The sequence below is a fragment of the Metopolophium dirhodum genome, chromosome 1 (genome assembly GCF_019925205.1).
Source record: "Metopolophium dirhodum isolate CAU chromosome 1, ASM1992520v1, whole genome shotgun sequence".
Classification (NCBI taxonomy): domain Eukaryota; kingdom Metazoa; phylum Arthropoda; class Insecta; order Hemiptera; family Aphididae; genus Metopolophium; species Metopolophium dirhodum.
The window spans coordinates 147,679,245-147,703,697 of NC_083560.1; the positions used below are offsets into that span (position 1 = coordinate 147,679,245).

The window sequence follows — 24,453 nt, forward strand, 5'->3', positions numbered from 1 at the left end:
CATTACAGTATGCTAATGATTAATTCATAGACATGCATATGCCTAAATAAAACATTCTTAAGAAAAATATAATATACAGACCCAAAAAAGAAATATTATTATAGGATCTTACATTAGATTTAAATAAAATTTAACAAGATAAAATAAGACACTTTGGAAAGGAGGATACGCTAGACCAAAAATTATAATTAACCAGATCAGATTATGTACAATATAAATGCACTGAATTGCTATTTCAGATACCTACCTGTCCATTTATATGGTTAATACATTTTGGCTGACAGGCAGTAATTAACAGGCTTCTAAAAAAATAAGATATTCAAAGAAAACATCCAGTTGGGTTACCATACTAAATATATATTTATATATAGTAGTATATTATTAACAATTAAGTACCTAATAGAAATGCTAATACTATTTAAATAATTAACACAATACACAATATAATATCTTGATTTGTGTATCAACAAAAAAATAAAAAAAATTCTTCATAGTACGTTTGTGTACAAAAAAAAAAAAAATTAAAAATAACAACTGTTCAGGTAACTAAGTAATATAGTAGATAAAATAAATTATTACACCAATAAATATTTAGATTCAAATTAAGAAATTATTTTATTATTTTTGCTTAGCTTTTTCTCTTCTCGAAACTTGGCATTAGCCATAAAAAATTTCATTGGTTTCAATATCTCTTGATCAATACAATTTTGATGACTTTTACCGTTCTTATGGTTTCTGAAACACATGTGTAAAATGTAAATACTTATTTATTTTATATATTACAAAATTATACAATATAGTACAGTATGCAGGTATAGTTAAGTTAATACAATTATGAAGAACTTATGGGAGGGGGGAGGAAGTATAACAGTAGGTATACAAACACCCCTAAATTTAAAATAAAATATAAGAAAAAAATTGATTAAGAATTATTTTTTATAAAACTTTAATAACCTATTAGCACATTACAACCATATTTTCTAATGGAACCCAATATTATCTTATAACATGTAATACCTCATATGAAATTTCCATCTACTAATTTCTAATTAATTTAAACTTAAAATATAGGTATTTAAAAAATAATTATTCCCAAATATAAGGGCACAAGAATTAAGAGAAGAGAAAATCATCTTTTTTTTTGTCCGCTATATGAGAATTTGCTCAGCAAATTATTGTGAAACATTTTTGACATAATTTGACGGGTCATATCCGAAACTGTTGTACGTTCTAGCTGAACTAAAAATGTTATCTATAAAAAAATGAACATATTATTATATTATATAAAGGTATATTAATTATGTGTTATATTAAATGGATACCATACACTACAATTAAACTAGTGTGTATCATAATATTTTTAATAGCTGGAACTCAATTAAAAATTAAAATATATTAAGTTTAAATATTAATGAAAAGAAAATCATGTCTATGATGCATTATATATTATAATATGTATTTCTTATATACTTTTAATAATAATAATATATTGATAGATTAATTTTTAACTGAATCATGATTATCATTTTTTGTCGAAAATCTTTGTCCATTATTTTTTCTTCAAATACAGTTAATTCGTCAAGGCTGGTCAATGGGAATTTGTAAATACAGTAGAACTTCCATATAGCGGTCACTGAAGGGACTGTAAATAATGAGTGCTATTTAGAGGTGCCCGTCCTACAGAGGTGACCGTTAACAGAAGTTCAAGACCTTCTAGGTGACCGCTATATAGAGGTCATACAAATTTTAAAAATAAAACACCAATATTAAAATAACGCATATGAATATGGGTATTAAAAATTGTATTTATGATTTACGAAATAAAGTAGGTAGGTAGGTACAGTTTAAAATTAAAAAAAGTCTCATAAGCTTTTATAAATAGGTACATATTAAAATTAAAAAAATTGAGATATTAGTTTGTTTTAAATTCATTTGATTATTTGAACATTCCCACACAGCAAAATAATATTTTCAAAGTGTTTACAAAATATTGTATGATAAATATTTATATTTTATAAAGATCTTTAGATAATTGTCAGAATGTTTCAAAATATTTTGAAAATATTTTGAGATCACTTTTTGGCAGGCAATCAAACATGGCTATAAAATTCTAAAATAAGGTTTTTAAAATATTTCAAATCAATATTTGTGAAATGTTTTAAAGTAATATTCGGGAAATATATTAATTTCAATATTTTGGCTAAGTGCTGTATCTAATATTGTATAGATATTCATTACTTATATTTTCAAAATATTCAATAGCTCATATTTGAGTAATATATTGCATATATGTTTTGAGAATATAATAGATATAATTATATACTTTAATAAAATGTTGCGCCTAATATAGAACTTATGTTTTCAAAATGTATGTTGATTGTATTTATTTAGTACACTTATTATTGAACATTTAATATCAATATACACCATTACATCATTACATATAAAAACTGAAGTGAAAATCTAAATTACAAACTTAAAATAGACTTAATTATTATCATCATTATCATAGGTTGTATTTTTTTTCTCTGCTTGTTTTTTGATCCTTGATGGTGCCTGAGCCAACCAACCTTTGATTGATTTTTCTATGTTCTTTGTTGGGGTGTCCTTATATTTTTTTATTGTGTGTATTGACTCTAAATAAGTAGAATGAAAGTTTATTAGCTATAATAATAGGTAGATTTTGAAGAGCTACTAGAATTCAATTTTATTTTTTTATACTCAGATGAATTGTCCGCGTTATAACTTTCTATTGCTGTATTTTCATGTCCAAATGAAATACGAGTCGGACTAAAATGACTAAAAGGCCTTAATGTCTTCTCAATGTCAGAGTCATCCTCATTTTATAGGTCTAGATCAAGGTACTGAAAAGAAATATTATGATTTAAATTTTTTTTATGGTAAATTATTACCATCGGATCCAAGCGTAGGAGGACTAGAAATTTGATCATTGATGAATGTTTTAGGATTTTTTGATTTTTTTTTTCTAATATCTTCATATACATTTTCAAGGGATGATGCTTCAGAATTGTCTTCTGCCAATTTCCTTGCTTCTAAATAGGTACCTAAAACAATATTTTTTATTATTATTTTTGCCATTGATATCTATGAAAATAAAATAAAAAATACCTATATTTTTAAGCAAAACCTTAGCCCTATACTGTTTGAACTCAAATTCATTCGGTTGTTTGCGTCTTTCAATCCATTTAGTGTTATTTTTGTTTGTCCATGAGCATGAGCCATTTCTGTACCAGAATTCTAGTACCGCAGCTAATGTGTTATCGTTTGTGAAAACTACAATTGTCCACATTCTATAAAATAAAAATTATTTTATTATGTTACAAACATATTAAAGTGTATCATGTTAATCCAAACCTTCATTAATAATATTGAAGTTCTGAACGTCACAATAAAATATTAACAATAAACAAACAAAAACTAATGTAGAAGTTATTTAAATTATCATAAACTATATCATAATAATATATACTTCATATATCTTAATATACATATTATATTGTTAATTGTAATAACATACAATATGTAATATATGTACAGTAGGGGGGTCCTTATTTTTGAACTTCAAAATTTTTGGTTTCTTACCTTTCCATTTTGTTCATTATATTATAAGAAAGTAATTGCTTTCAAATTTGGTCATGATTACTCAACCCCTTCACGTGCCACAAAGGGATTGAAAAATTCCAAAAAAGGGTTGATATGTAAATTTTTAAGTTCAATTTAAAAAATGTTATACTAATCAATGAACGTATTAAAGGTAAATTATAGATATTTACTATTTATTTTGTCAATAAAAAATACATAAAAATACATTTATACAATTTCTTATGAATCTATTAATAGGTACCTACGTAAAAATATTGAATAATTTGAGTAATAAAATTATTTCGAATGAATTTCGAAATATTGTCAATAAAAAATACATTTATACAATTTCTTTTGAATCTATTTTTAATTTATAAATTATATTATTTCGATTAAATTTCGTCTGATATGATGGTTGATTTTCGAGCATCAGGGAATCTCTTTCTATGACTTTCGACGACTTGTAGAAGGAATTGTTTTTGACTTTCATTTTTCGTAAGAATCGAATTATAATTTTGAATTAGAGCCACTCCTCTTTCAGCAAAGTCATTGACAACTGAAAAAATGAAAAAGATACAAACAAGTCTGATAAATACCACTGATGACGTAAAAAAGCTGTAATTCCTGCATTCGATACAGCTTTATCTGGATACAATGACAGTTCTTTTAGTAAATTTAAATCGTTTACAGGAGCAGATATAGCACAGGGAGCTTTAAACCAATGAAATACGTAAATTTGAACAATAAATAACGAAAATCTTTTCATATAATTTATTGTATTTTTAGATGCTTTGAATTGATTTTTAAATAAACATATTTTTATGGCATAAATAGCACGTGCCATCCATCGCGCCCGATGAACTGCTCTAGGTTGAATAAATATTATACCTCTTGTAGGAACACTGCCGAGATAAATAATTATAAGTTCTAACAGCTCCCTGTAATCGTCACGCGAATGAAATGAAATTAATTGTTCTTTGCAAAATATTATGACTTCGTCTCGATTACTTATTCTTTCTTCTAAGACTTGAAATGTATTCTTATCAATATTTTTCCACTGTTGTTGAAATGTTAGAAATATTTGAATATTTGGCCCAGTTGATGGACTGTTATAACAAATATTAAAAATAGCTCCGAAAACTATTTTTAATATATGATGTCGACAATTTTTTCCTCGATTAACTTACATGCTCCGTTTATTCGTCCTGTATTGCTGGCTGTTGTGTCAAATGATAGTGATTGAACGCGGTCTGTTATACCCCAATCAAATAATGACTCTATAACAGCATTTGACATCGCTTCCCCAGTTCCAGATTCAAGCTTTGGAACACTGAGAAGCTTACTTACTCCGTCTCCGGATACTAAAATAGGAAGACGATCAACATGACCTTTCCCGGTAATATCGGGTAATATTTTGCCATCCCAGTGCACAGTTAGAGGACAATTTGGATTAAAAGATACTTTTATTTCATCGGAAACTCTTTGTCTTAAAATAATTCTATTTCTTCGAATAGTTGAGCGATTTATAGCGATGTTGTTCGCATTACAGCCAAGACTTTGAGCTGTAGCAATAAGAATATGAACTGCATTTCGATCACTTACTTTTGTACAATCTAATGCTGTTACAATTTCAGAACTCATAATATTTTGTCTTCCCCTTTTTCGTTTATTCGAAGTATTTGTAGTTTCTAATGTAAATTCAATATCTTCTTCACTACAACTATCAGAAGAAAATAAATCAACTGTATCAAGTACTGATAATTCATCAAAACGTATATTAAATTTAAACGATAATTAAAATTAATAAAAAGCCAGTAAATTAATCAAATAATTAATAATAAATATACTTAATACGTATTGTACCTACTTACAGTAATATTTGGTCATCTCTTCATGAGTGCGGTTCAATAAATAAAACACTTTAGACTTTACACTAGTATTATAGCACTATAGATCAGTAAATCACATATCAGTATAATTGTCAGTGTACAAAAATAATATTTTCACATAGAGTATTTAACGCATGATCGTTAGTACCTAGGTAATTTATAGATAACAACAACGATTCGACGGGCGGCCTCATATTACGAAATATAAAAACTGATTACAATTTATCTAAATATTATATGAATTCTACTATTAAAGTAACATGGTTATTCCAATGCAATTTTGCAATTTATACTTATATACTTATTAATTTTTCAACCCTTTTGTGGCACGTGAAGGGGTTGAGTAATCATGACCAAACTTAACATAAATTATTTACTCATAGTAATGAACAAAGTTGGCGGGTAAGATATCAAAAATATTAATATTTTTTTTTTTCGTTATAAATAAGGACCACTCTGTACAGTTATTATAATAAAAAATTAGGTTTTATTTATTGTTTATTTAGTGACATGCAAAGTTATTAGAAAATCTAAATTTAATTTTAACACTACAAATAATATTTACATAACCATAATAAAATGTAAATACATTAATACTACAAAATAGTTTTTATCTTAAAATCGGTACAGCAGTAAGTATGTTATCCAAATTAAACATAATCATTTTTTTTTGAACATCTGATATTTTCCATTGACTTGAATGTACTGACAGAGTTTTGACAACAAAAATATTAAGTTTTGATGATTTCAATGGTTTAATAAACATATCTTCTTTACTTGTGAAGGCATGGCCAACAAACATTTCATTATCTGGCAGAAATTCGTTAATTTTAACAATAGTTCCATCATATGTTAAAACAAAACAATCGGGTTCTTTAACTTTAAGCTGAAGTGCATCATTATCTTTTAACTGTTTTATTGTAACATTTTCTTGTTCTTTATACCGTCTAACTACTTGCTGTAATGGTTTTTCATTTTTTCTAAGCATTTTTTTTTAATTCTCTCATATAGTTTTCGAAGGTAAAAGCACTGCAATTATCAAGAGGTTCATGTCTTGTATAATCGTCTACTAAATGTAGCAACCCATGTACATTGTGCGATATTAAATGACACCCATAAATTTTTTGAAAAGTTTTCACAAAATATTTTAATAATTGACGTGCATAATCTGAATATTTAGCATGATCTGAACTCAAAAGTATTCTCATGGCAATACTTAATGTTAAAAAATGTTGGTAACAGTCTTCTGATAAAATATTTTTAAACACTATAAGCCCAGTATATAAAAGAAGTTGACGAAATTCAGTTGCTTTAAATCGGTTAACTTCTTCTATTCCTCTGGGTTTTCGTGCAAAATCATTAGTAATACAATTTTTTATTTTAAGAAGAGAAATAGTAATCTGCTTTGATTTAAGACCAGATAAACGGACATGTAAAGGACCTTTTTGTAACCAAATGTTTATTAATTTTTTCATTACACCAAGACAAACCAAGTGCATATAGTCTAAACAAAATAAATTGACTACATCAGCATTGGGGATAAGAGCCAAACATGATATTGTTGAAGAAATATGATGTTCTTCATTTCTCATAAGTAAATAATCTTCATGAGTTCTTATTTCATTACCAGCTTCAATGAATGGAAAACAAACACGATTGTTTATATATTCTCCCTCATGTGAACACCTTGTACAAGAGGAAAAGCCCGAATGCCCCTTAACTCTTAATAAAAATGATTTAGCTGTAGCGTCCCAACATATAACTTCAATCACTACCTTTTTTTTTCGTTATTTATGATAATTCCGTTAGATGTTAAATCTATAACTTCTGAAATAAAATCTTTAAGGTATTCATTACTATCTCGTGGTTTCTCATTACCATAGTATATTCCTATGGGGAAAACATAATTACGGTAGGAAACAATATAAGCCAAAATTGGCCAAAATTGACCAGAACTGCTTTTTGATATTGGTAGCCTATCAACTCCAACAGCAATATTTATGCATTCTTGAATGGGAATTGTAGAGGAATACTTAATTATACCATTAAATAACCCAAAATGATAGTAAACACCAGGATTCACTTCTCGTATACCAATTAATTTTGTTGGCTCAGTATGAAGTAGTGTTCGGCAAGTTTCAGGTAAAAATGATAGATCAGCTTTATACTTTAATATTTTTAAAAGTTTAGTAACTGTATTTTGATGAACATTACATTGTACTGCCCACTCTTGTAAAGACTGTAACACATTTTCTTCATAATTATTATTATTATTTGTATTGGATTTTGTTAGTTTAATAGAATCAGACGTGGTCACAGTTTGAAGTATAGAGTTGTTATCAGCAATAGAATTTTCAGGAACAAATTGAATACGCTGATCCAATCTGTTCTCCAAGCTAAAGTTCAAAGGACTTTTTTCGTGACTTAATTGAGGTGATACAATATGTAAAGCCGTATTTGAATTATGTGTAATTAATTCATCTTCACATGGTCTGTTAATCCAATCAACCAAAGCATTTAATTCTTTTTGAATTTTTCTACGTTTATTTCTGTAACCAGGAGTCTTGATCATTTTAAACTATGGATGATAAAACAATTACATATAATAGAAAATATGAAATACTTAAGTATTATATGGTAGTATAAGGTGTATTATATGAATTAACATGTGAGTATAACGGATTAGTTTAAAATGATTTGCATATTATATACAATACATTATTATGGAGTATAATATAATTTAATTAAACAATTTTAAAATGATAGGAGAAGTTATTATAAACTGGTGTAGGCACCTATAATAAAGTAATACATAATACCAAATTTAACATTTTCCTCAAATTTTCCAGGATATATTATTTAGCCAATAAAGTAGGTATATTATATAGTGTAACACCAATTTTAAAATGAAATAATTATACCAACGGTATATGACATACTTTAAAAATGATATTTGGTAATATTCAAATTAATTAAAATACACAATAAAATACATTTTTAATATAACTAATAGTTACTTAGCTCTGTTATTAATATAACGTACTAGAAATAACTTTTGATATAATTAATTAGGTATAAAAAGTATAATAATAATATGAAAATAGTACTGATAGTATGAAATTCTCAATCTTAAGAGAATGTCAGCGCACTATTTGTTTTCTCTCTTTATTCTATGTTTTAACTAATCTTAGAGTAAAATCACCCATTACAAAAAAGATAGACAATAATATTTTTGAGGGAATGACATATCGATTTGTCTAAATATATATTGTCTCAAAACAATTTAAACATAATTTAAATTAACAACATTTTTTAGTTTATTTTTAAAATAAAAAATTTTCTGCATTTCTGCGTTAATGCGTTTTGTCCATGTTACGCGTGGGCAAGAGAGAGAAGATGAACTATTTATCTCTTATCTTTCTGGCCCACGCGCAACATCCTCTAAATAATTTAATTAAAACATTAAACGCCAAAACGTAAACAATAATGTTATATAAGGTACCTACTCAAACACTACACAGTGTTATTTGCAAATACACCACACACATAGAAAATTACAATTGTAGGTACCGATAATATAATATGTAGGTACCTCATCTGTACATATTAAATTATAATTGATAAAATATAATAATATAAAATACTTATTATAAGTATAGTTACTATATAGCTATAGGTATAGGTTATGAAATATGAAATTATTACCTGACAATGATCGATTCCAAAACTTCCGAAACAGCGTATGCTAATAAAACAAATATTGAAAACAACTTGACAATGTAGAATGAGCTAAGAGCAGTTAAAGTATGAGTATACGCTTCAGTCTCCATTCACGAATGGCCTAAATAATCGTGTGTTATAATATAATAGTATATAATATATTGAGACTTGTATGACATTATGAGGGTGAGCTGCGGGATGCGGCCGCGGCGGCAGTCGGTCGTTGTTGTTGTCCGCATCGGTTGGTCGGCGGGGGTAAGGACGCGACGGATTCACTGATAAACAAGTCTTACTTGGGTATTAACCGGAATTACCCAGATGGGTAATCATACTATTTTTATATTACTAGAATATGAACAGTGTATTTCGTCTTCTAAATAACTTAATGCACTATAATATTTAATGGCTATATATTCTGTGATAGTATAATGTCATATTATATTGTTTATCCTTGTCAAAATAACGATTTTGTAATGTTGTATAAACCTAATTATAATTAAATACCTATATGGATATTCATTACACAAAAACCACTAAATAGAACAACCTTTTTGTACGATAATTTAATTTTTAAGTAAGTTATGATCATTTTCAATTTATGCGCTATTATATTCGCAAAACTTGCTAAAAAAATGAACCGCCGTAAAAAAACATATATATACAAATACCTATAGTATTTATTGTAACTATCAAGTAGGTAGGTATCATAATAGGTAGATTAAATCAAATTTTTAAACTAACGAAGCTAAACGTGATAACGTGATCGGCAGAGCATAATTTATTTGTTATGTTACGCACTTGTGAGACTGAGACAACAATTTAATGCCCGTGTAACGTCCTCTTTTTAGGCACAGCTTGTAAGATATGAAAATATAATAATGTACCAATATAATATTAGCTAGGGTTGCCATACGTCCCGGTACACCGGGACATGTCACCAGTTCATGACTTCGGTCCCGGTCGTCCCACTAGACCCTACAAAAGTCCCGGTTATGTGTAAATAATATTAGTACCAATAATTATTTTTATAAAAATTATAATTGTATTCTAAAACCATGAATTTCATGTCGGACACTCCTATCTTATCTTCACTGATAATAATTGAACTTTGCTATTATGGCATAATAGAATAATTCTATTTATGTCAGTCAACATGCATGCATTGAGTTCGCATTAGTTCGCATTAGTTCGCATTAGTTCGAATCTAACCAACGTCGTGTGATGTCTGTATTCAGTGTATTCTCGTTTATCGTGATTTTGTAGTTTCGTATGGTTTTACAATTTACAAATATTATGCCAAAGAGAAAGTGTCATTTTTCCGATAATTACACCAAAGAATGGTCGTTCTTAAAAAGGGGTCGAAATGAATATGAAGCACATTGCACAATATGCAATATATTTATTTCCGTGAGTCACAGTGGTAAGACTTCAATACATGACCACAACAAGTCTAATACTCATAAGTCCAATATATCGATAGCGTCCTCTTCACGAGATATTTCAACATTTATGGTTAAGGAAAACACTCCAGAAGATATTTTAGTCTGTGCCGCAGAATTAACAACAGCTTACAAAGTTGTTAACCACCATCAATCATTTAATTCATTGGATTGTAACACAAAACTTAATTCAAAACTCTATCCAGATTCAAAAATTGCCGCAAAACAATCAACTGCGCGGACTAAAGCAACAGCAATCATCAAAAATATATTGGCACCACATTCTTTGCAAACAATTAAAGAAGAGATTGAACAAGTTCCTTTCTATGGAGTTCTTACGGACGCTAGCAATCATAATGCGGAAAAATTGTTTCCTCTTATTATTCAATATTTTTCCGAAACAAAAGGTATGCAATTAAAATTAATAAAGCTTAATTCTTTGGAAAATGAAACTTCAGAGACTATAGTGAAATTTTGTGTTGATACATTAAATAATTTAAATATTTCTTTACATAAACTAATCGCGTACAGTGCAGATAATACAAATACTAATTTTGGTGGGAGAGACAGACATGGAACAAACAATGTTTACTTTAAACTTCAATCCATATTATCTAAAGATATCGAAGGCATAGGTTGTCCAGCTCATATTTTACATAATACAGCGTCTACATCCGCTGACGTACTTTCTGTTGACGTGGAGTCTATAGTACTTAAAATGTATAAATATTTTTCCATATTTACTGTAAGAAATGAACGTCTTAAATCATTTTGTGAGGAGGCTGATGTACATTATGCTAATTTACAGTCTCATTCGAGAACTCGATGGCTGTCTTTGTTGCCAGCAATTGAACGTATTCTACAGTTATGGGAACCACTAAAAAATTTCTTTCTCGAAGAAACAAGACCACCAAAAGCAATCGTCGATTTTTTCAAAAATCCGTTGTCACAAATTTATTTCTTGTTTTTACATTGTCAAACATTTTTATTTGAGAAACAAATCAAAAAAATAGAAAAATCTGATATTACCATTATAGGAGTCAAAAAAAATTATAAACGATTTAGAACAAACACTTTCAGAACGCGCCGAAGCTAACTTTTTGGGAATCAAAACTAAAATTGAATATAATAAAATAAAAGACGATGCTCAGCTTTTTGTTTCGATAAAATTATTCGACGAAGAAGTCGATAATTATTACAAAACGGCACGGGAGTATTTACAACAGTGGAGTAACCCTCTTATAAAATTTGAGGTATTTTCATGGATGGATCTTACTTCTTCGCTGCAATGGCAAGAAGTTGAAAAGACAATAACTTATTTAAAAGAAAAGGGAATTGATATTACGGATAGTTGCTTTGAAGAAATATTGTATTTTAAAAACTTCATAGACAAACAGAAATTTGATGAAGATTGGAATAAAAAAAATATGCATGACAAATGGTTACATTTCTTTCAAAAAACTGATGTATTGGAAAGAAAACGTAATTTAATTTTAATGTGCCAATACTTATATGCTATTCCTGGTCATAACGCTAATGTTGAAAGGATATTTTCACTGATAATGGCCCAGTGGATAAAAGAACGTAACCGTCTTCAAGTAGAAACTGTAGAAAGTATCATTCAATGCAAATTTAATTTCAAAATGACTTGTTCGGAATTTCATATGTATGTTATGGGAAAACCAGAGCTATTGAAACAGGTGAAAAAGTCAGAAAAATATAATATTTCAAAATAAATAAATAATATTTCATTAATCAAATGTATCTTCTAATTTAATGTCTTTCATAATTCAATACTATTATTTTTTTTTCTATATATATATATTAATTATACTGTGTTCTAAATTTTAATATTAAAAAAAAGGTTGTTCAAATTATTTTTGTAAATGTCCCGGTCAGTACTTGGACTTTTATGGCAACCCCCAATAATTAGCATCAGCAATGCGCCTATTAATTATTATTATAATGGTTACAACATACTTGTAAAAACCATAACTTGCAAAGTCTTCAGAACACGTCTAAGTTTTAGATTCTGAGCGGAACAATAAATTATCAATTTATTATTTAATAGTACTTCAGGTTACCTATATACATGATTAAATTATTTTGACTCTACTTAGGCAATGCGTATAGTCATGAACAATTTTCGATATAATTTTGTTATTTTTTTAATAACAGTACCTACCTAGTACCTACCTATACTGTATAGTTAAATAATATTTAGGTAATAGCTAGGTATCATTTCGCCAAAAAGCTTGAAAATGTTTAACAAGGTATTCAAGGTAAATTATATTACAATAATAGCAAGCTTGATTACCTTGGTTGTTATATTTACCAATAAATGTAATAAGTATATGTAAGTACTTCTACTGTAGATCTGTTTTACAGTATAGGTACCCACTATTTATAGGTACCTATACCTATACCTATACCTACACAAGCGTCAAGCATCAATATAGCATTATACTATTAGACATTAGAGTAAGACTACCTATATTATATATATTAATATGAATTCTATAGATATATATATTATAGTATATAATAATAATTATATTACTATGTACATATAAATATATTATAATATGATCTGAAATCTCAATTATTACCCACACGCACACATCCGATTTAGGCATATTATACATATTATTATAATTATTATCAGTCGATATTGGTCTATTAAATAACATATTGTATTGTTGTTTAAGCATAACTGAACAATATTATTTTATTAAATATAATCATATCCTGTCATTATTAAAAAGCACCGTATACACCGTTATACAAAGTATTTTGTATACATTGTTTTGAAAACCTTTTAGTAGTGATATGTCGCGATCTACCAAACTTGTTCCTAAGTTCATTATTATTATGAAGTTTTAATAAATAAAATAACGTGCATATAAAAAACTCGTAAAACATTAAAATACGTAGTACCTAACCTATTTAGGCATAAATATACATCATATACAGTATCTCTATATAGGTTATTAATTTTATCTTATCGTACGAATTGGACAGTCTCAATAATGTATCGTACATGTTTATGATTTATCGGTTGGATAAAAGTATAACATAGCCACATAGGTATAATAGGTTCATAGGTATTATAAGTACGTTCTTTTTTTTTAATTTTGGGATTTCTGGTAGGTCACGCACTCACGCGTGTGATATCACTACCAACAATTTTAATCATTTTTAAAAACATTGAATGGAATAATGTTTAAAAATATTTAGTGTAAGTATAAGGTTTTAAAAATACGTTAATCGTACTTGGGGAATTGAAAAGATTGAAAAGATTGAATGGAACACTATTTTAAAATATTTGGTGTATAACGTTTTCAAAATACGTTTATCACATTTGGGTAAAAATATTTGTAAATTACATATTTTCAAAAGATTGAATGGAATACTATTTTAAAATATTTGGTGTATAACGTTTTCAAATTACGTTCATCGTATTTGGATAAAAATATTTGTAAATCAAACAATTTTAAAACATTTGATGGAACACTGTTTTAAAATATTTGGTGTATAACGTTTTCAAAATACGTTTATCATATTTGGGTAAAAATATTTGTAAATTACATATTTTCATAAGATTGAATGGAACACTGTTTTAAAATATTTGGTGTGTAACGTTTTCGAAATACGTTTATCATATTTGGGTAAAAATATTTGTAAATTACATATTTTCAAAAGATTGAATAGAACACTGTTTTAAAATATTTGGTGTGTAACGTTTTCAAAATACGTTTATCATCTTTGAGTAAAAATATTTGTAAATTACATATTTTCAAAAGATTGAATGGAATACTTGTCGGATATCTATAAAATCCTCGATAACGTTATTTGGCCGCCGGCCTGTTATCTACAATAATTGTCGTCGGTCATTACGGTAGACTCCACGTCGAGAATATTCGATACCCCCGCCCCGCCTGTGCCATCTCGGTCACTGCCTGCCGTCTCACCGCGAACCCGTCAACGTCTAGTTAGTGACCCTCGGTCTGTTCGTTGCAACTGTTGCAACGGCCCCGGCACCTTTGTCACGTCCGCGTGTTGCGCGACAGACTATTTTTCTGCGTGATCGATGTTGTGAATGTGTCGTGTTAAGTATTCATCGGCCGTGGCGTTTCGCGTGTGTTAAGTCGATCCGTCCATATTAGTTACCCGTCGATCACCTGTGGTACGTTGTCTCGTGGTGTACGCGAGCAGGTATCTGGTTGTTGGCCGTCGCCATTGTGTTGCGTGGAGTATCGGCGACGTCCGAATTATTAGTGTGCGCCACCCGTCAGTGGCCATCGTTGGGATTCCCAGTCCACCAGCGTCGACTCGCCGTATGGACCAATTAAGCAGTCGGAAGGTGAACGAGTGGCAACATTGCGGGTACCAGGGAGACCGGTGATTGTATCATTATATTATTATTTTGTATCATTTGTACCTACGTGTTAATTTTACCTATGTATATCCATTAGTGGGCGCCCATCCATTTCATATGAATGTAAAACATTGTAATCTTACATATTAATATTAGGGCGGTGCTTCTGGCTCGCCATTAGAACATATTACCTTGAGTTCTTCATTCTTATTTATATTGACGTTACGTATAAGGGACCCACTCTCATCCGTGCCTTGCGTGGTGGTGCTTAGCGCTATCATTTTGTTCAGTCAGAGCGTGGAGCAATACAACACGATAAAATATTATTTAAGTGTAGCCGAGTCGGTCGATGCCTCTGGGTCGGCAGTAAGGACTTTGTGCGACAATACTATTTTAAAATATTTGGTACATAACGTTTTCAAAACGCGTTCATCATATTTGGGTAAAAATATTTGTAGATCAAATATTTACAAAATATTGGCACAATATTTTTAAACAAATATTGGCAGTAAAACCTTTTTCAAATATTGTGAAAATTTATATATTTTCAAATTGCCGTGTGGGTTTTTTTTCAAAATACATTTCTGCGGTTTTTAACATGTCATAACCATCTACGTCACCTTTTTGAAGAGTGAAAGCTGATAATTGTTGTATTTGAGTTAAAACCTCAGAATAGTTTGATACAGTGTACTCGGGTTCTTCAGTTTTTTCAGTTTCTTCAGTTTCTTCATGTGTTTCCTCTTCGTCATTATCTGTTATTATGAATGACTTGATATCAGTACTATCTTCTTCAGTTCTTAGATTTTTGTCGACCAAAAATCACTCTTCACCTTGCATATGAGTTGGCAGCATATTAAGTAATAATTACTTAATATGTTCACCAACAATTATTTCGTTTTCAAGATCTGTGTTATCTAAATCTACAGGCAAATTTTCCAAAATAAAACCTGATTTTTTAAAACATTTAGTAACACAACTACCAGTTATTTGCTTCACAGACTGTTTAATCCACATCAAAGCGTCTAATACAGTAATGCTTTTTGCAAGTTCATCAGCATCTTTTACTACGTCTATCTGTGATAATATTCGTCTAAGTATCATTTGTCGGTAAATAACTTTAAAATTTTGAATTATACCTTGATCTAAAGGTTGACAGTGTGACGTCGTATTTGGTGGTAAAAATACTAAGTTTATGTTTTGTAGTTTTAAATCAGGATGTGATGTTGCATTATCTAAAAACAAAATAATTTTACGCTTTTGTTTTTTCATTTTTTCATCAAACCACATTAACCACTCAGTCATTATACATCGTGTCATCCATGCTTTTTTATTTGCCTCCCAGTGTAGGTCTAAGCGTTTTATGTCCACATTCTTAAAGCAACGAGGTTTCTTAGATTTACCTATGATTAGTGACTTTTCAAATTCACCTATTAAATTAACGCATAACATGACCGTCAATCTTTCTTTAGACTTTTTCCCAGAAGTACAAATTTCATTTTTAAAACTTAATGTTTTATTAGGAAGAATTTTATAAAATAATCCTGTTTCATCTACATTGTAAATATTTCGTGGCTCATACGAAGAAATTAATTGTTTGACTTTTATACGCCATTCGTCCACTGTTTCCGTATCAACCTATTTACTCTCGCCGCAAACCACTTTAAAAGAAATATTGTAGCGTGATTTAAATTTATATATTTACATTTATTTATTTACATTTTCTTTTTGGTAAAAATCTAACAATTTGATTTTTTCTGTTTAAAGTTAGATGTTTTCGTTTGGACGCCATTGAAATTATAGGTACGTACTTCGAAACGTTTTAAACATACACTGAACACAAATGACAAAATACACAGTCACGGACAAGTACGTACTTCGAAACGTTTTAAGCATACACTGAACACAAATGACAAAATACACAGTCACAGACAATTGTTATCGCCTTATCGACATAATAAATTAAGCTCGTTAAGATAAACTGTCAAAAATAATTTCAAAATAATAATTTTCCATTTGATATATTATGTATGTACTTTTAAATGTTGACCGTTAATTAGAGTGCCCGCTATTTAGAAGTATTAATGTATTTTTCCCATAACACTCGACGGGACCAAACAAATTGACCGTTACATAGAGGTGACCGTCCTATAGAAGTGACCGTTAACGGAAGTTTCACTGTATTTTCATCAACAGGATAATAATTATTTTTTGTAGATGAGTTGTTCTGGTTTTTTTGCTGATCGGTTATAACATTTTCCAATCGTTCAATTTTAGTTGACATAGTTCTCACTTCATACTTCAAATTTGTCAAAGTACGAGTTAAGTTTTTCAAAATACAAAGCATTTCTGAAAAAAAATTATTTTTAAAATAAAGATTAGATTTGATTTAATCAATATATCACCAGTTTGAACTGTTGAATTATTTGATATTGATACGGGTGATGATGGCGTACTAAAATGAGTTAGTGAATTGTCCAAATGTTTATCTTCAACATTTAACTTTTTTAGGCAGTCATTTTTTAAATTTCCATTTATATTATCTATGCCATCTTCTAATATATAATATATATATAAAAAAAAAAATTTAATTTTAAATACAATACTTTAAGCAAATACTATAATATGTATTGATGTTGTTCAATAAATTAAAATTAAATCAAGTACCTACTTATACTTTTTAATTAGGCAATAATATATAATATAATTTTTTATAATAATCAAAATAAATTATTTTACTGTATAATGTATTGAAAAATTATCAACATTTATGTCATCATGATGTAAGTCTGCCTCTATTTGTGGAGAAGTGGAATGAAGTGAAATTGACTCAAAATCCAACTTTTTTTTTATAATCTTGTTTGAATTTAGTAAGCCAATATCGTCAACGTTCCATTTTCCAGATGGTGAGGTTAAGAAAGCAGTTGTGGATACTAAAGTCCTATTTTTTGCAACAGATGATCCTATTAAAATAAAGTATAGGTACATATTGATTAGGTATAGGTACTTTATAGATTTAGGTAGGTGTTATCTTTGTTATTATTAAGTATTATCAGATATAAGATATTCAGTTGTCATTGTGCAGTCACACAGTGAGGTTGTGTTTCTCTTGATAGTGTTATTTTCGTTACGGTTTTTCTCTAATTAATATTAAATTTTAATTCATGGCTATGACATCTAATAATGTTCAAAATTGTTCATCTTGTTCAGTTTTGTTTGCCGAACTTGATACACCTGTTAAATGCGATGGATGCATTTCAGTATTTCATACTAAATGCACCGGCCTATCACCGAGCGAATTAAAATGTCTTTCTTTAAAAACTCGTAATTTAAAATACTTTTGTGAATCCTGTAATAATGGATTACGTGACATTCCAGAATTAAAAATGCTAATAAACCGATTGCTCAGTGAAGTTAACGAACTTAAAAATCAAAAAAATAATGGTAATAATGTTTCACATTATTCAGAAGAATTCATCATTAATGAGATCGGCGATCGTAACATGAGAGCCTCTAATCTAATATTATACAATGTTCCAGAGTCCAACTCGGATAACACCGCCGACAGAATTGCTCACGACTCTAATGTTGTAAGTAATCTTATTGATTCAATTATTATTGGTGATAAAAATATTAAACCGGTAAAATTATTACGTTTGGGTATTCGTGTTAATGATAAAACTCGTCCAATTAAAGCGATATTTAGTTCATCAATTGATGTCTTTGAAATACTCAAATCTAAGAAAAAATCATTATCACTTAATCCACCTTCCAATATTGGTATCAGCTCAGACCGTACGTTGTATCAAAGAAACTACATGAAAAAACTTCGTGAAGAGCTGGAGTCCCGTAGATCAAGTGATGGTGGTAACGAATTAATTATCAGATACGTAAGAGGTACTCCAACAATAGTTTCCAGAAATGACCGTCCTAATACTCGTGAAAAAAATTTTTTTTTAATAAATATGTTTTATCAAAATGTACGCGGTCTACTAACCAAAATCCCATATTTAAGAAATGCTTTACTTAATGTTAATTATGATATTATTTGTTTAAATGAAACTTGGTTAAATAGTAATGTTTTTGATGCTGAACTAGGTTTTAATAACTATAATTTATACAGAAATGATCGTATTTTAAGTCTTGGAAAAAGTAGAGGTGGTGGTGTATTAATTGCCGTAAATAAAAATATCATCTGTGAATTATTAACTGTACCTTCTGTTGTTGGAATCGAGCAAATATTTTTAAATCTTACAGTTAACAATATAAAAATTATTATAGGTTGCGTTTATATACCTCCAGGTGCTTCCTCTGATATCTATTCAAATCATTGTGATATAGTTGAGTCTATTTTTTTTAGATTTCCTGAACACTATTTTGTAATAGTTGGTGATTTTAATTTAAGTAGTTTCGACTGGTCTGTTGATCCAAATAGTCAAAATCATAGGTCTGGTGGCATCATATTTAATAGTTATATAAATTTCTTGAATCTTGAACAATGTAATATTATTAAAAATTGTGACAGTCGAACACTCGATTGTTTAATGCTTAGTAAAAATGCAGAACTTATTTCTAATTGTTATTCGGTTGACTCTCTGGTACATACAATTGATAAATATCATCCTCCTTTAGACGTGGTTATTAAATTTAAAAATTCCTCTATGAGTGACCATTATGAGTCGCCATATATTTTAAATTTAAAAAAATGCAATTTTAATGAGATCTCTCATTTTCTTTCCAGTATTGATTTCAATCTAAATCTTAACAAAAATCTGTCTCTCGACGCCTTAGTCGATTCTTTTTACGAAATCATTTATCACACATTTAGTTTGTTTGTTCCAAAAACTAAAATTTATAATAGTTATTCCCCTGCATGGGCAAATGCTGAGCTCAGAAATCTGATAATTAAAAAAAAAGTGTGCCCATAAAAAATATAAACTTAGTACTTCTTTTGCCAATTATATTGAATTTTCTGAGCTTCGAAAAAAATGTAAGAAATTGAATCAAATTTCCCACAATCAATACATTTCAGATTTGGAAAATAGCTTGCAAATAAACATTAAACCTTTTTGGAATTATGTAAATTCTCTGAAGAAAACGAAAAATAATGTCCCGGACTGTATGAATTATAATAATGTGACATCAAATAATATCTCTGAAACTGTCAAGTTATTTGCAGATTATTTTTCCAGTGTTTATGTAAGCAGCTCTTTGAATTCTAATGAGATTGTAACGTTATCTACACTTTCTTCTAACGATAATCATATTAATTTAAGCTCTTGGTCTATTGATACGGGTGAGATATATGAATATTTAACTTCTTTAAAACCACATACTGGGACAGGATCCGATGGTATTCCAGCAGCATTTTTAAAAAATTGTAGTTCTGTACTTGTTAAACCACTGCATTTTATTTTCAACAAATCACTAAATCTGGGCTATTTTCCGGATTCTTGGAAAAAATCGTTTGTGACCCCAATTCATAAGGCAGGGGATAGACATAATATAGCTAATTACAGACCTATTTCCAAATTATCCATTATTCCCAAAATATTTGAAGCTATAATAACTAAAAAACTTTCCATAATTGTCTCTCCTCTTATTTGCAAAAACCAACATGGTTTCAGACCTAATATGTCAATCTCCACTAACATACTACTTTATCAATCCAAAATACTTAAAGCCTTAAATAATCGAGCTCAGTTAGATTCAATCTATACTGACTTTCAGAAAGCTTTCAATAAGGTTAATCATCACCTACTTCTTAAAAAAATATCTACATTCGGTATTCATGGACATTTTTTAAATTGGTTATGGTCCTACTTAAACTGTCGAACTCAGGCGGTTAAAGTATCACATAGTATCTCTCCTTACTTCCCAGTTAGTTCTGGGGTACCACAAGGTTCCCATTTAGGACCTCTTTTATTCATAATGTTCATTAATGATTTACCCTCTATTTTTGATAACACGGTCGATATATTGCTATTTGCTGATGATGCAAACATTTTCTCTACAATTTATTCTCCTTCAGATGCTTTAAATTTGCAAGCTAACTTGGATAAATTTGTAATATGGACTCACCAAAATAGTTTATCTCTAAATATAAACAAATGTAATGTTATTACATTTTCACGCATCGATAATCCTATTAGCTTTGATTACAAAATTGATAATTGTTCCGTTACAAGAGCGACTTCTATTAGAGATTTAGGGATTATTATTGATTGCAATTTGTCTTTCACCACTCACATTAATACTATTACCAAGAAATCTTTTAAGATGCTTGGCTTTATCAACCGAAACACAGTTAATTTTAAAAATATAAATGCCTTGAAAATATTATTTTTTGCGCTAGTTAGATCTCATGTTGAGTTTGGATCAATAGTCTGGTCACCTAGTTACGCCACTTTTATTAATACAATTGAAAATGTACAACTTAAATTCTTGAAGTTATTGTGTTACAAATTAAATATTCCACTTATTTCAAAGAACTCATACAATATGCGAATGAGTGAGTTAAGCTTTATATCTTGTGAAGTAAGAAGAAAGGTTGCTGATATTATGTTTATACATGATTTATTAAATGGTCACATTTCTTCCCCAGATTTGCTCTCAATGATAGCATTTAATACAGCGAATCACTGTTTAAGAAAATCAAACTTATTTCATGTTCCATTTTATAATAATAATTACAGCTCCACTTCTTACTTTCCAAGAGCATTGAAACTAGCAAATCTTGTTGTTGATCATGTTGATTTCTTCTTCATGTCACGTAATGTTTTCAAAAGAAATGTATATTTAGTCTTAAACGATGTTGTAAATTAAGTAATATTCTATCATTATACTATTAGGTATTGATTTAGAGTTGTCTCCTATTGTATTATTATTATTGTTTCATTATTTAAACTTGTCTAATTATTATTATTATTGTTTTAAATCGAGTCGTTTATTGTTAATTGTAAAATACTTAAATGTTAAAATATGTTGTATTCTTGATACTTATTATTATTATATATTGTCGGCTCATTATTATTATTATTGTTTTAAATCGAGTCATTTATTATTAATTGTAAAATAATTAAATGTTTATTATTAATAGTAAAATACTTAAATGTTAAACCTGTACTATATTGTTTACACAAAAGGGTCTTTACCCGTTTATTATACAAATAAATAAATAATTTACTTACTTCTAAGAGGTAAATACGATTGAGTAGGTGATCTGTTGTTAATTATTTTGTTATCTTCAGATACATTTATATATGTTTTGTTTTGGAAATATTTTAATGGAGACTTTTTTTTGGCTGTTAACAAAATATAAGAATAGATGAATAATATTCTAAAACATAAATCTATTTTCTTTTTTTTTTATTTCTATGTAAAATTATTAATTATCAAGTGTACATCCATTATATCATTATATTTACCAAAAGGGTGTTTACCCGCTGATTTATAAAAAAATTTAAAATTTAAATAAATTAAACAATTATAACAAAATCTGTTTGTAGCTTACTTTTAAAGTTTGAAAACAATATATTATCTGAACCAGAATCTGAATCATTATTATCTTCAACAATACCTGAAATAATTATATGTTGTAAAATTTATAAAAAATGCAGTCTTTTTATTTAACTAATTTACCTGTTTCAATAAACTTTGGTGGGCTTAGAATTTTGTCTTGTTTTGTTTTAAAATGTTTTTTAGTTTTAATTTTTGAAGATGAGAAATCACGATCGTCATCATCATCATCATCATCATCATCATCAATTTTTTTACGTCGAATGTTCCGTGTTTTTTTTATCTTCTTCCATTGAAGATAAGTCAGACGTAAAAGTTGCTATTTTAGCTTTTTCTTTAGCTTCTTTTAACTCGCTAAAAAAAAAATTGAAATACAAAAAAAAAATCTTTTATTAAGTTATGATTTTTGGTAATATTCATTATACTAGGTATTTTAAATAATAACTAATAATCATATATATTTATATCATGTGTGATAATTGTATAACTGTTAACCATTATAACCTATATATTTGTACTTACAAATAGAGTTGGATAATACACGAATTTCAAACCAGGTGTATTCAAGTGAATTAGGTTGTGTTTTTTTTCTATTTGCCTAGTTGGATCTAAATGCCTTATGGGCCAAGCACGTGTTTTTCCATCTCTTGACAACCAGTGTGATGGAACAGCTTCAACAGAATTTTCTTTTGTGAAAATAATAACATGATAGGTCATAGTAAAAATTATACAGGAACCTGTTTTTGAAAAAAAAGGTGCATTTTAATTAATAGATAATATTTTATTCTTAATTGACTTAAGTATTATCATATGGTTACCAATTAAAATAAATATATAGTTTTGTTCAGTAAATATACAAGTTATATACAAGTTATATGTACAAGCATAATATAAATTAATTAATGTTACTCAGGTGAATGTAAAATTGGGAAAACAATTTTTTGACTATTATTTTCTAAAAGCATAGCTTTTTTTTTAAAATTCTTAAGAGGAGTCCAACTTAACTCGGCGGATAAGTTGTCAACTATATATATATTAAAAATAGTCGAACTCAATGGTTTTTCATAAAACGGTAGTTTAGTTAGAAAAACTTTTCCAACTAAAACTACTTCATTGCTAGTCTTAGTATGAGCTATATTTAATATTTCCATTATATTATTATCTTTAGTTAATATAAAACGATCAGCTATTCTTCTTGTTTTTATAGTTGAATTTCGTAAAACAACAGTTTTATATTGTGGTTCTGTCAAATTATCCAATAAAGGTCCTTGGGTATGCTCATTTTTAAAAATTATTTCTATATTTTTATCTCTGTGAGTATTAACATTTTTTTGTTCAGAGTATCTTTTAATAATTTGTTGGAGAGGTTGATCAGGTTTTCTTATCTTTCTTTTAAGACACTTCATAAAGTTTTCAAATGGAAAAGCGCTTATATTGTCGAGTGATCCAAAGTTGAGATAATCATCAGCAATGTGAAGAAGGCTATGCACATTATGAGAAATGAAATGTCTTCCATATAAAGTTTCAAATTGTTGAACAAAATATTTAGGGCCATAAAGTGCTTATAACATGTGTTGCTTATATTATCTTTAAAAACAATTTGTCCTGTATACACCAGTATTTGACGTAGTTCTGTGGCCTTAAATCTTGGTAGTTCATTTAAAGGCCTAGGATTACGGGAAAAATCACAAGTTATATTCTGTTTTAAAGTTGATCAGATATTTTTTTTGTTACCGTATTAGGTATCCGAACATTTAATGGTCCTTTATGAATCCATAATTGAATTAGTTTTTTCATAATTCGAAGGCAAACTAGATGCATATAATCTAATCCAAATATGTTTACAATATCTATACAAGGTAAATCAGATAATATGGATATTGTAGGTCCAACATGATGTTCTTCATAT

General features: G+C 28.5%; 1 pseudogene; it reads right to left on the reverse strand.

Annotated features, from left to right (window-relative positions):
• Positions 1-602: 602 nt before the first annotated feature.
• LOC132933821 (probable serine/threonine-protein kinase DDB_G0288147) lies at positions 603-23,261 on the reverse strand (annotated as a pseudogene).
• Between the last annotated feature and the right edge of the window lie 1,192 nt (positions 23,262-24,453).